We start from the raw sequence: 15,170 nt of genomic DNA, 5'->3' as shown, positions 1-15,170 counted from the left end.
ACAAATTTAAAACCTCCATATAAAACAGAATTCTGCATGAGCTGGAGAAATAAATCCTACACTTGAGAATGAAGAGCATTTTGACAATAGACTTTCTGGCCAAATAAATGCTCTGCGAAGCCACTACAATAACACACAACAGCACGTGGTGGTTTGGAGAGGAAAAAAAAAAAGTCGCACTTTTTCATAGCCACAATTTTTATTTAAGGAAGAACCGATGGGGTTTGTGTTGAGAACTGACTTGTCCTGTGAATGGAATAAATCAGAACTGTTGGATCCTGCAAGACTAATTTTTATATAATTGATATTAAACTATGATTGATTCCAAGACATTTTTTAAAAATAGAGCACCTACTAGATACTCTTGCACCTACTGGCCACAGTACAAGGCACAATGAATTCCATGGCAGGCCTGGTGATGAAAATCAATTCATCTTTCTTGCCACTCACTCATTCATTTTTCTTTTTTTTTTTTTTTTTTTTTTCAGATGAAGTCTTGCTCTGTGACCCAGGCTGGAGTGCAATGGCATCACCTTGTCTCACTGCAACCTCTCCCTCCTGGGTTCAAGCAATTCTCCTGCTTCAGCCTCCCAAGTAGCTGGGATTGCAGGCACCCACCACCACACCTGGCTAACTTTTCTATTTTTAGTAGAGACGTGGTTTCACCATGTTGCCCAGGCTGATCTTGAACTCCTGACCTCAAGTAATCTGCCTGCCTTGGCCTCTCAAAGTGCTGGGATGACAGGCATGAGGCATGGTGGCCAGCCATTCAACCATTAATGCATTACTTTAGTCACTCACTATATTCACAAATATTTATTAATTAGTTGTTATGGACAAAACTATTGACTACGTTTTGGGGAAAATGGTTGGTCTTTGTCCTCAACTATTAATAATTTAAGTTCTGGTAAAATTTCATAAAATTACAGATTAATATAGTGGATTTCCAAAGCCTTCCATAAACAACTGTTTATTTAAATGCACTCCCTGTTTATTTAAATACACTTGCTTCCTCGGCATTTATCTTGTTCAACCTACCTGTTCAGTCCCATTCACAGACCTACCCTCTTTCTCTCTGTAACAATTTATGTTCCTTTGTGTGTCCTATAGCATTGCTGGGAAAATGAAACACCCGTTAAATATCTTAACACAGAGCCTGTGATAGAAAGCCTTGCACGCATTCAGTAAACACCAGCAAAAAAAAAAAAAAAAACCTAAACAAAATACAAAACAAACTTTGCTCTTTGTGTTGTATAGATCTGGATATTTCAAAAGCACGTCTGATCTAAGAGTGAGATTCATGCACAGGCACATTCCTTGTCACTTTCACAATGACAATAATGCTAATAATAATAACCAGCAGAGCGAGGAGAAGGCACCATGGTACACCAGCCTCTGGGATAGGCCCTTTCCACACATCATCTCAGTTAATTCTCTGCAAGGCAGATTCTGTTCTTATCCCATTTTGCTGAAAACACATTGAAAGAGGTTAAGCGATTTACACCAAATCACAAAACCTGTTCATTTTAGATCAGGACAATCGGACTCAACAATCTATAAAATATCAACATTCAGTTTAAATTGTATATCTTACACAGCTTTAATCTCCTAAAAAAACTGAAATGTCCCTTTGTCTGAAAGTGAAATGTTGTCAATCCATACACACTAAGGAGAGGGACAATGGCAGGATGGGGGTGCACCTGCTCGGAAGAGGTATCCACAACTCACCACTCACTTTAAAACTCTGTGGATAACTTCACTGAGAAACAAAGTTAAGGAGAGAAATTGTTAATGTGGGGTGAGTGCTCAAAAATTTGCCCAGTAAGGACTTTGGCTGCATTCAAATGCTAGAAGGATAAATATCCTCATCGGAAGCTAAAATGGCAAGGGTTTGTTTATTTTTGAGATAGGGTCTAGCCTTGTCACCCAGGCTGGAGTGCGGTGACATGATATCAGCTTACTGCAACCTCTACCTCCTGGGTTCAAGTGACCTTCCTGCCTCAGCCTCCTGAGTAGCTGGGATTACAGGCACTTGCCACCACACCCAGCTAATTTTTGTATTTTTAGTAGAGATGGGGTTTCACCATGTTGGCCAGGGTGGTCTCAAACTCCCAACCTCAGGGGATCTACCTGCCTTGGCCTCCCAAAGAGCTGGGATTACAGGCATGAGCCACCATGCCCACCACAAAAATGGTGAGTGGTGTTTGTTTGTTTGTTTGTTTGAATGACGTAGAAACCACTTGACATGAGTATCACTTGAACCTGGGAGGCAGAGGTGGAGGTTGCAGTGAGCCAAGATTGCACCACTGCACTCCAGCCTGGGCAACAGAGTGAGACTCTGTCTTTAAAAAAAAAAAAAAAGAGGTAGAGAGAGAATGACAATAAAACTGCCCAGAAAAGTGGAGCATGAAATAAATAAACTATTACATGGGGTGACAGTTTGCATTTATGCTCACTTTTTTTTTTCTGTTTTTCCAAACTTCCATTTGAGAGTTTGATGCTTAATGGTTATATTGGGGAATGCCTTGCAAAAGCTTTCTAAACTATCAGACTGACTGTTGACTGACCACAATCTGTGAAGTGAGTGCTGGGGAGGAGATGCTATCTCGAGAGAAGTTTGCTGTGGCTGCTACATGCCTGACACAGACCCAGACACACTGACCTTAGCTAAGAATGCATTTGGGATTTTAGACAATTCCCTCATTCTGAAAAGAGGCCTGAAGTCAGGAACCCCCTAAAATGTTTTCAGTTGAATCTTTGCTGTTCTCAGCTTCCCCTTTGGCCGTCAGCTGCCACTGCAAGCCATTTAGCAAAGGAAGCGAATGGCAAATTCTATCACAGTGGGGACAGATTCTGCATATTAATTCACGTTTGCAGGCTAATTCTGACCATATAGGCTTACCCCCGTTCCTAGACCTCCAAATTCGTAGGAGAAAGAAGTGTGGATATCACTTTATTTGGGGCCATTTTCATAGCCAGTGACTACAGGCACCTACACAATCATAGCCTGCAGATATTATATAACGACAGCTGGTCACTCTATTCCAAGCGGAATTTTAAAGCAACATATTTGTGTGTTAAAAGCACACGGTACACATTTACAGAAAAACAGGCCCTGGCATTTGTCTGAAATAATGTGGCTGAAAAGCTCGACTTTTTTTTTGCCATGGAACAGTGAACATTTATACAATCATTAAAATCGCATCTACCGCCATATTTTTTCTCCTTCTCAGTTTTAATACATTTTTATAATTGCATTGAAGATATTCTAACCCTGTTTTTAGTGCAAAGATAAAATTTATGAACCGTGACAAACGTATCATCTCAGAGCCAACCCGAAGGATAACAATGTGCTTGATGAAACCCAAGTGTTCCTTCCCTTCTGCCCATTTTAATGGGGAAGGAGAGAAAAAGAGTTCATCGGAACCTCAGACCTGCAATGCCAGATGCGGGGGAGGTTCCTAACTAGTGCCTGAGATGGAGGGCGTATTTCAGGGAAAAGTAGTCATTCACATAGAAATTTTTCCAAAGCTACATCACTGGAACTTTGACTAATATGCATTTAAAATTTGTATATTGGGTATAATTGGGCAGCTTCTGTCAACAAAGCCAAAGATATCTAAATAGATTTGTTCTCCCAATGGCACGCCCAATTCCCCCTCTCTCCATTTGTGTACTTTCTTTAGAGAATGTTTTTGGACAATATTAGAGAGCAGGCAGCATAAAAGAGCAGAAAGGTCAGTATGCAAAGTGCCACAGAACATGAGCTCCAAGGTTCAGGGGGGCCGTCCAAAGCCATGTGACCTTGGCCAAGTCCCTCAGCTTCTGACAGCCTCACCCCTCCTCAATTCCATAAGGAGAGATTCGGAGTGGACTTCTGAGGTCTAAAATGACATGTGATGACGATATTATTTAAAACAACATAAAATACCTCCAACTTTGAGACTCTATCCCTGGTGAGAAAAATCAGTTTCATAAGAAAACCTTAAATGCTGGTAAGTTCTTAAAAATCCAGCAAGCACAGATGTGTGACCATGTGTTTGCTAACCCAGATAGACACCATACATTTTTTAAAAGTGATTTTTGTTAGCATCTACCCTGGGGTTTTCATTCCTTCTCACAGAATGTACCCTGCCCATGAACTCTCCGCTAAAGAGACAGCAAGAGACAAGCCTAATTCCAGATGAACTTTTCTGCACCGTGTCCCTGTCTCTTCACAAAGGCAGAGTTTTAAATATTTCCTTACTTCACATAATAGCCTTGTATAAGACACAAACGCCAGGAACCATAATGAAGTGGAGGTAATCTACACAATTTAAAAACACTTATTGTGACAAAATGGATTGACAAGGTATAGACGATACAAGCACATATAAATGAAATGCATCCCACCGGAAAAGCATTTTGCTCACATTGTCGTTTACGGCTCCTGAATTAATAGACGAAGAAAGGCACCACCGGCCCCAACAAAATGCCGTAAAACCACTGGCAGCGAGTGGTGTCTCAAACTTTAATTCCCCTGGGGAGAAAAGGACACTGCCTAATCTGTATTCAGTCCTGACATTGGCCGCATCTGATATGGAACATTAGCTTCTAAGTCTCTCAATAGACTAGTGTCCTTCAGTTTATATTACTTTATGTTAATAGTAGAAAAATTACACACAACATCATTTATCATTGTTATACTCTGCTATACATCCCATAGCTTATTTTAATATATTTATTTACCCCTGAGATGGTGAGAAATTAAAAATATATATGTTTCGAGAAAAACCTATATGGAAAGATCACTGTAAATCTCTTAAAAAAAAAACGAAAAACCCAACAACAACTCCCTTGTTGGGGAGGGAGGAATATATTGCATAGCTAAGCTTGTGAATGATAAGATGCTTTCTGCCTAAGGACTCAAGTACAGGCTGTACAATAATTTCTGGGGCATGAGTACATAACAAAAAAGCGGCATATTAATGATAAAATAGCTTTTGTTCCTGCACTGCACCAGTTTTTTCATTTGTCGATGACATCCTTGGGTTGTGTTATTAGCTTTTTTGACATCTGACCTCTAGCTAGGGAAAGGCAAGATTTTTTTCTTTTTTTTTTTTTTTTCTCTTGAAAAGCAGTCAATCTGAGCCTGACTTCTACTCTTTTTGACCCAGATTCTGGAAGCCCAAAGCATAACTTCAGTTTGGATTAAAAATAACAAGGCTATCCTTTCTTGCTCACGTTGTGGCAAAGGTGCCGTGGCTTTGGTATCATGACCTCTGCGCTCTGGTCCAAGCTCTGTCCTTTGCTCCCTATGTAACATGAGCAAGCTACCCCATCTCTCTGAACCTCAGTTTCCCCAGAAACAAAAGGAGAAGACTGGATTCCATGGGCTAAGATTTCTCATAGCTCCAGTGAGTTTTTAGTAGACTTTGCTTTTGTTTTTAGAGACAGGGTCTCACCCTGTCACCCAGGGTAGAGGGCAGTGGTGTGATCATGACTCACTGCCGTCTTGACCTCCTGGGCTCAATCAATCCTCCCATGTCAGCCTCTTGAGTAGCTAGGACTACAGGCACGTGCCACCATGCGCAGCTAATTTTTGTATTTTTTGTAGAGACAGAGACTTGCTATATTGCCCAGACTGTTCTCGAGCTCCTAGCCTCAAGAGATCCTCCTGCCTCGACCTCCCAAAGTGCTGGGATTACAGGCATGAGCTAACGCACCTGGCCTCCAGTGGATTTTTGACTGGAGATTTTTCTGGGATATTGTTTACTACTTATCATAGTTCCATGAGAGTGGACGAATCTTCCTATTTTTCAAATAAGCACATGGAAGCTCAGGAATACTGACATGACTAAAGCCCCAGGTTGAAAAAGCAGCCAGACTGGAATTGGAACAGTGCCTCAATCCTGGCTGGCACTCTTGTCTTGACTCCAGGCTGCCTTGAGAACATCTCTACAAAATTAGAGCAATGGGAATGGGTCTACTTTAGGCATTTGGGGAAATGACTACAAGCTCGTACCTGTCGGGGCTGCCTTTTTATATTTGAATTTTTTTTTTTTTTTTTTTTTTTTTTTTACCACTTTGACCCTTAAAATTCCATACCTTGTGTCCTGCATGATTATACAATACAGTCTTGTAATTATGTGTTCTTATTTGGGTCAGAGGTGGCTGACTTGAGATCATGTCTTCCCTTTAGCAGGTTCTCTTCATTCAGAAGGCACTCTCACGGATTATGTCATTTCTTCTAAATCCAATGAGGCAGGCAGGGCAGGTGCGATTTCCCCAATTCTACTGATAAAGAAAGTTGGGGCCCAGAACAGTGGCTCACGCCTGCAACATCAACACTTTAGGAGGCTGAGGTGGGTGGATCACTTGAGATCAGGTGTTCCAGACCAGACTGGCCAACATGGTGAAACCCCGGCACTACTAAAAATACAAAAATTAGCCAGGCATGGTGGCTCATGCCTATAATCCCAGCTACTTGGAAGGCTGAGGCAGGAGAATCAGTTGATCTTAGCAGGCAGAACTTGCAGCGAGCCGAGATCACGCCACTGCACTCCAGCCTAGGTGACAGAGTAAGACTCTGCCTAAAAAAAAAGAAGATAAAGAAACATGGGATCAAAGGTTCTTACTGACCAGCCACAGCTCACACAGCAATGAGTGGCTGGATGGCCGTTGGGAACTGAAGAATGGTTCTGGCTCCTAGCCCAGGCAAGGCCCTTTCTAATACTTTGCAATGATGCTGATAAACAGATATATCTATAACAAATATGGACAATAACTCCTTCCAAAAGGCAAAACAAAACTCGTATCATTTGTACAAGACCATGCAATTTAAAAGCAATATTGTAAGCAATCTACAATAGAAAGCAAGGCTGAGAAGGCAATGTGTTCACTGAAAACATTTCTCTTGCCTCCTCAAGGCATCACTAGACTACATTTCCCAGAATCCCTTGCAGTTGGTTGTGATCATGTGACCGAATTCTGGCCAATGGGAAGCAGGTGGAAGTGACCTCACTGCTTCCAGGCTTGACCTATAATAACTCCTTGGAATCTTGTACTTTTTCTTCCGCTGTCAGATGTCTGGACTTAAAGGATCCAGCAGAGGATTTGGAGGCTCCAGGGTATGGCTGAGCCCAAGATGTCAACGTATGGGTCAGTGACCCATACTGGGTCAGTATGGGAGGCCAGTTGCTGAATGTCTATACTAATTGTTACTTCAGCAAGCAATCAACGACAGTTCTAGGAGTTAACAGTTAAGTCAATCCTGATTAAGGAAGAAAGTCCTGGAAGGAAGGCAAGGAGCGTTTCTAAATGTGATAGCTAGGTAGACATTCAGAGCCATTCTCTTAGCCAGTCTAAAGTATTTATTATATATACTGTCTTTGAGCAAATATTGCTACAAACTTCCTTAGTGGGTCTTAGGATATTTAAACATTCACAAAATGTTCTTTGCCTTATCTTAGACATCATCTGATTTTCTTCCTCAATTATCTTCCATTTTGTTCACTTACTTAAACCTTATACTTTTGTTTCCACTTGACAGTAATAAAAGCCAACATCTATTGCATTTATTGGGTACTCACTACATGCTAGCCACTCTACTAGATACTTTATACTCAATATCTCATTCCATCCTCAAGGATATTAGGTAGATGTCAGTATTGTCCCCATTTACAGATGAAAAACCTGAGGTTGAGAAATATGAGACTTGCCCACTAGAATGAATCCCCAGAGCCACACCCAACGCTGATTGTGTATGTTAATAAAAAAATAAAAATTCAAAAGCCAGAATTATACATGAGTGTTCAATTAGTGAGCCGTGGTGCTCCAAGAAAGTACTTTCCCAGAAATCTGTGTGAGAAATTATACCCTGAATCCTTTTTTTCAGAATTGGGAAGACTCGGCAGTGGACTAAGAACCCAGATTTGATGTAGAGGATCTTGTGAGCACTCCATCTAGATGGAGGTTGAAGACAAGTACTTGTTGTAGTCCATGGGTAGCCTTCCCAATTCAAGGATCCCCTTTCCATCCTACTCATTCACAAAACAGCCAGGAAGACAGAAGCGTATGGTGTTAAAGATCCAGCTTTCAGGGGGTTGGACTGCCTGGACTTAAAATCTACCCTCTACTTAAAATCCTGAGTAAATTATATAAAGTATTTATGCCTTTTTTTCCTTACATGTAGAAAGAGAATATCTGTGAAGTGTGAATAACATAATGCCCGCAAAGCACTTAGCACAATATCTGGCACCTTTTGAACACTCTATAAATGTAAGACATTCTTGCTGTCATTATCAATATCATCACCATCACCTCCTCCACCACCAACACCACCCTCGAAAACAGGATATGCTTAAGCACCAACGTCCAAAATGAGTTGACTGGAAAAATTGCCAGCTCAAAGATCAGTGTTAAGCCTCCAATTCCCATTACTTACAGACTGCCCAAGATGCTTATGTGATGATGATAAGATTAATTTATCAACCATAGATATTTCCAGTATGCCAGGCACAGGGCTAACATACAAAAGGAAAGTCATTTCTTTGTCACTAACCCAGTCAAACTCAGACAGGTATCAGCAGCCACAGTTGGCAGTTCTGTGCCCTGTGTCTGCACCTTCTGCATTAGACAGGGTCTGCCTATGCTCACAGCCTGAACACATGGGTCTCCATCTTCTCCAGCCACAGCATCACTCTGATAGCAGAGCTAATAATAACAGTAAGCGCAATGACAAAGATAACAGCTGCAGGAATGACAGCAACAGCTATAACTTACCAAGGTCTTGCTATGTGTCAGCCATTGTGCTGACCACATGAAGACGGTACTTTAGTTAATTCTCACAGCAACACTAAGAGTTATTAGGGTTATTACCTCTTAGATATTATTCACCCATTATTTTGGATGAGAAAATTGGTATTCAGAGAGTTTGGGTATTTTGCCTAAGGACACATAGATAGAAGGATTTGTCATAGTCTTTTGGGGCTTTTATGACAAAATAATGTAAGCTGGGTAGCTTTTATTTATTTTGTTTTTTATTTGTTTGTTACAAATAAGGCAGCTTCCTGAGCCAGAACAGACTGAGAGAGACTCCTGGGGAGCTTTGAAAGAAAAGAAATTTATTTCTCATGGTTCTGGAGGCTGGGAAGTCCAAGATCAAGGAAGCAGCAAATTCAATGTCTGGCCAGAGTCCCGCCACCTCATAGATTCATGGATATTCTTCTTGCTGTCTTCTCACATGGTGGAAGAAGCAAGGCAGCTTCTGGGGTCACTTTTATAAGGTCACTCATGCAATTATGCAGGCTGTGTCCTCATGTCCAAATCATCTCCCAAAAGAACCCAACTCCTAACAAATGAATGCTGGGGTGACAAAGACATTCTGACCACAGCAGGATTTGAATCCAGCCTGCTGTAACCCAAAGCCTGTGTTACTAAGAACTTTGCTATATGGCATGGGTCTTTCTGAGCCCTACCTGCCCTACATCCTCTTCTATATAAAAAATTTCACTTTTTTTTTTTCAAATATTTTATTTTTTGTATAGATGAGGAGGTCTTGAACTCCTGCCCTCAAATGATTCTCCTGCCTCGGCCTCCCAACATGCTGGGATTACAGACATGAGCCACCTTGCCCAGCCAAAAATTTTCATTGTTTCTAACCTGGATTCCTCTTCAAACCCTTCTAGGCAATGTTTATCCCACTGCAAGGATGAGTTGCATTTGCAACATTTCTGAATGTAATTATAAGTTATTTCCATAATGGTTGAATAGTCTGAAAAAAATTTTTTTTGCTATGTGCTATGTAGGCACATTGAATAATATTTAAACAATAAAGGTTACCTCTTATGTACTACAGCTGTGTTTTATGCTAATAACCAGAATCATTTAATCATTATGAGCTAATGACCTGCAAAATTTCATTTAAAAAATGAAGTCATATCTGGGTCTCTGGAAAGCAAAATTGGATAAAAAATGAGGAAAGTCAATGTTCAATTTGTATTCTTGAGTGGAGAGCAGCCTTATAGTCTGTGCAGTTCCATACCAAGTTTGAGCATTTAAATAGAAGCAGGGGCCTGGTATGGTGACTGACACCTGGAATCCCAGCACTCTGGGAGGCTGAGGCAGGCAGATCTCCTGAGCCCAGGAGTTCCAGACCAGCCAGTGCAACATGGCAAAACACCGTCTCTACAAAAAAATATAAAAATTAGCTGGGCATTGTGGTCCCAGCTACTTGGGAGGCTGAGGTGTGAAGATCACTTGAACCCATGAGGCAGCAGTTGCAGTGACCTGAGATTGCATCACTTCACTCCAGCCTGGGCAACAGAGTGAGAGCCTTTCTCAAAAAATAGATTAGATATAGATATAGATATATAGATAAGATGAAAGAAAGAAAGAAACAAAGGGGGGAGCGGGGGCAAGGAAATTCTGCATCTTAAGGGACTTAATGGTATCACTTGAGCACCAATGAAATAAAGAGATTTCCTATTGCATTGCCGTGGTTATCAAGGTTTGGGTCTGTGTCTTTCCTTCTGTCTGTACAGCACTCTGTCCTTCTAGTGTGGATTCTGTTACTGCTAAATCCCCGGGGTGAGCAGAGAGCAGAGCTGTGGACAATCAGAGCTCCCTGCTGACAATCTTGGTGAGGATCCTGGCCTTCCTTGGCTTTCCCACCCTGAACCACTCTTTGCTTTGGCTAACCCTCATCTTAAGATTTCTACAGGTGAGATGCCCCTATAGACTTGTATGGTAAGCTCTATCCATTGTCTGCCCCAAAGGTATCCTTCCTCCTTCCTTACTAAAATAATTGTAATTCTGTTTGGGCAACAGAGCAATGAATAAAAATCAATCCAAGCCAGTATGATGTGACAAATTTGTATTAAATGGCCCTAAGTTTTTACGAACCCTTTATCCATGCCCTCTGCCATGCAGACTTGCAGCACCTTTTCAGTCTGTAAGTGGGACATACTTCCTCACCCTGGAGTACGACCATATGATTTGCTCTGGCCCAGAATGAAGAAGCAATAGGAAGCCATCTCCGAGCTTTTTATGTTTCTGCCTGTTTTTTCTGTTTCTACCTTTAACCATGAAAAGGATACATGTGGGAAGTAGAGGAGAGAGATCCAAGGTGGGGCTGGGTTACTCCAGCCAAGTCCAGCCTAGATCAGCCCATTCCCAGCCCCATTGCCAGACTCATGAGAAAGATGAGCAGAGCAATGCAGGGGAGCTTAGCCAAGGTCACCTCAAACCCAGAGATGGCAAGAATCGAATGTTTATTGCTGCGGGCCACTGAGGTCTAATGGTGGTTTGTGATGCAGCAAGCCCGCGGCAATGACTAAGGGATACAGGCAACAGTCCTGCTCCCCCGCACCAGGGACAGGTCTAAGCTGACTATGGGATGTAGCTCAAGGTGAAATAAGGGAATGTCCACTACTGACTTCTGAAAGAAATGTCCTCCCTTAAAAAAACAAAAAACAATAAGAAAAACTTGTGAAGAGAAGGCCTATTTTATGTATTTTTTGTTTCTTGTTTGTTTGTTGTTGTTGTTGTTTTTGAGACAAAAGTTTCACTGTCGCCCAGGCTGGAGTGCAGTGGCGCGATCTCGGCTCACTGCAACCTCTGCCTCTCTGGTTCAAGTGATTCTCCCGCCTCAGCCTTCCAAGTAGCTGCGATTATAGGCAGGCGCCACCAAATCCCAGCTAATTTTTTGCATTTTTGGTAGAGACGGGGTTTCATCATGTTGGCCAGGCTGGTCTCGAACTTCTGACCTCAGGTGATCCACCCATCTCATTATCCCAAAGTGCTGGGATTACAGGTATGAGCCACCGCACCCAGCCCTTCTGTTTGCCTCAGATTCACTAACTTGAGATGGCCTGCGAAGGTATGATCCTTAGGGCAGTGAAACCCACCTGGGGAATACAAGAGAAAGGCCAAGACCATGACAGGGCAAAGTGCTGACATCAATGAGTCACTCAGCCAGCCCTGGAACAGTCTCCTCCAAATTATGTTTCAGGAGATGAATGATGTCTCCACTGCCCATGCCAGTCTCAGATCGGCTGCTCCTGCCTGCTGAATGCTTCCTAATACATAAACCTGAGACTGCCGTTCAGTCCAGATCCACAACACCCACCACATCACCAGACACACAGGAAACCCGAGTGCCTGGTGGATCGGAGGGAGGGTGTGTGTTTGCTTCCCATGAGTTCATGAGGCCGCCCTGTCCCGGCACCTTACGCAGATACAGCCCACATCCAGATGGTAGTCAGGAAAGCACTGAGTCACAGAGTTACTCCTCCCACTGACCTCCAACCCCCTCCTTCCCTGCCCTTCCTTCAGGGGCCCTGTGTGGAGGCTTCTGATGAAGAACAACGAAGATTTTCCTTTTTTTCACTTTTTTTTTTTTTTTTTTTTTGAGACAGGGTCTGGATCTGTCACCCAGGCTGGAGTGCAGTGGTGTAATCTTGGCTCACTGCAACCTCCCACCTCAGGTGATCCTCCCACCTCAGCCTCCTCAGTAGCTGGGACCACAAGCAAGCACCAAAACGCCCAGCTAATTTTTGTATTTTTTGTAGAAATGAGGTTTCACCATGTTGCTCAGGCTGGTCTTGAACCCTAGGCTTAAGTGATCCTCCCACTTCTGCCTCCCAAAGTGCTAGGGTTACAGGCATGAGTCACTGTGCCCAGCCAACAGTGAGATGTTACTAGCACTACTTATTTGTAAACCACAGTCTTGTTTTGATTTTCTCTGAACCTTTGTACTTGTGTTTCATGTCCAAGGCATGGGTGAAGAAAGAAAGAAAATTAATCTGCCAGAGAGAAAACAGGCTCCTCTTTTCAGTTTCTGCTTATCTCCTCCATGTTCAATAGGGTTGTCCACAGTAGTAGATACTGGTCTCTTTTGGCTGAACTCTTAAAGTTGTACGTAGACCTTCTGACTTTTCTAGAGGAGAATTAAGTTCACTGTGTGTAGACTAAAAGTAATAATCCTGAGCTGGGCACGGTGGCTCACACCTGTAATCCCAGCACTTTGGGAAGCTGGGGTGGGCAAATCACTTGATGTCAGGAGTTTGAGAGCAGCCTGGCCAACATGATGAAACCCCATCTCTACTGAAAATACAAAAATCAGTCAGGCGTGTTGGCGTGCGCCTGTAATCCCAGCTACTCAGGAAGATGAGGCAGGACAATCACCTGAACCCAGGAAGCAGGTTGCAGTGAGCTGAGATCGCACCACTGCACTCCAGCCAGGGCAACAGAGTGAGACCCTGTCCCAAAAAAATAAAATAAATTTAAAAAAAAAATAATCCTGAAACAATAACAGTACTCAATTTTATGTATTAAATGCTTCCTATGTGCAAGGTGTTATGCTAAGAGCCTTACATGAATAATATTTAATCCTCTTGAATGTCCAATAAGGAAAGAACAACTATTGTTAGCATTTTATAGTCAGGGAAACTGAGGCTTGGACAGGTGAAGTAACTTGTCCAAAGTGACATGGTAAGTGGCAGAATTGGAGTTTAAGTTTATAACTGTCTGATTTGGAAGCCCAAGATCCTAACCATGCTGCCATATGGTCACAGGAATTAACAAAAATATATCCCCTAAAGCTGGAGGGGGAGAAACTGGAAATTGAGCTTTTCCTGCAAGTTGTATGTCATGGTGTTTGGGAGCTGGCCAACCGTGGCTCACAAGAGCTGATGACTGTTCAAAAAATATGCAAGCCAGTTATTGAACACTGCCATGATTAAAATTTAAATTATATTGATCTTAAAATTCAAATGGAAATACAAGGGACCCAGAATACCCAAAACAATCTTGAAAATGAAGAACAAAGTTGGAGAATTCACAATTTCAAATTTCAAAACTTACACAGAGTACAGTAACCAAAACAGTGTGGCAATGGCATAAGGATAGGCACACAGATCAATGGGATATAATTCAGAGTCCAGAAAGAAATACTTACATTTATGGCCAATTGATCTCTGATAAGGGTGCAAAGACCATTTAACAGAGAAAGAATTATCTTTTTTAATCAATGCTTCTGGGACAAATGGATATTCACATTCAAAAGAACAAAGTTGAATGCCTACCTTAAACTTTATAGAAAAATTGACGTAAAATGGATCAAAAGTCTTAACATAAGTGCTAAAACTATAAAAGTCTGAGAAGAAAATAGAGGGGTTGTTTCAGGGAAAAACTCTTTTCTGAAACCCTGTTTCCCTTCTGCTCTCACACCACCATTACAATCAACACAGAAGACTCCTCTCACCAAATGCGAGAGGAGGGGTGACACCACAGATGTAAATGTTTATGACCTTCGATTTGACAATGGATTCTTAGATACAACACGCAAAACATAAGCCACAACAAAAAATAGATAAATTGGACTTCATCAAAATTTAAAACTTTTGTGCATCACGAGACAATATCAAAAGAATAAAAAGACTACCCACGGAATGAGAGAAAATGTTTGCAAATCATTTATATGATAAGGGTCTAGTTTCCAAAATATATAAACAACTTTTATAACTCAACTTTCCCCACATACTAAGCAGGGGACAGCAGCTGGGAGTCCTCCAATTCAATCCTGACACTGTCTACCTGGAGTTAGTTGGAGGTTGGAGGCTCAGTCCCCAAGACTGCCCCCCATACCCTCAGACACCAATAGCAAGTCAGAGACTTCAGAATGTCTGGCTGAGGGGCTTCAGGTGGAAGTTCCCATAACCGCCTCTTTGGGTTTGATTAATTTGCTGGAGCGGATGACAGAACTCAGGGAAACACTTGCTACCACTTACTGCTTTATTATAAAGGACAGTACTAAGGATAGAGATGAAGAGACGCATAGGGCGAGGTATGGGGTAGGGGCATGGAGCTTTCCAGCCCTTCCTAGGCAGCCACGCTCCAGGAACCTCCTTGTCTTCAGCGATCTGGAACCTCCCAAACCCAGCCCTCTTGGGTTTCTATGGGAGCTTCAGGAGGTCAGCATTCCTTTCCCCAGGGCATAAGGCAGGACTGATTCTCTGGGGAGGGTCTGAAGACTCACAATCAAAAAGGTGGGGAAGATTAGAGTCCTGCCTTGGGGCAGGTGAAAGAAGGACAGGAGACAAAGAGATTCTGTTTCCTGATGCCTAACACATGCAGTATTGTAACAATAGACTGCAACAAGGGCTATGAGAGTTATGAGCCAGGAACCC

The 15,170-nt window shown here is 42.3% G+C and overlaps 1 protein-coding gene and 1 pseudogene across 1 annotated transcript in view; both read right to left on the bottom strand.

Moving 5' to 3' along the window:
- Positions 1–15,170, bottom strand: part of WWOX (WW domain containing oxidoreductase) — a 1,111,113-nt gene that overhangs the window by 403,695 nt on the left and 692,248 nt on the right. The gene's annotated exons all lie outside the window — the stretch shown is intronic.
- LOC129394338 (small ribosomal subunit protein uS3-like) overlaps positions 1–15,170 on the bottom strand; it is a 40,350-nt pseudogene extending 25,180 nt beyond the window's left edge.

This window comes from Pan paniscus, chromosome 18 (genome assembly GCF_029289425.2).
Source record: "Pan paniscus chromosome 18, NHGRI_mPanPan1-v2.0_pri, whole genome shotgun sequence".
Taxonomy (NCBI): Eukaryota; Metazoa; Chordata; class Mammalia; order Primates; family Hominidae; genus Pan; species Pan paniscus.
This window is presented reverse-complemented; position numbering and strand designations above follow the sequence as displayed.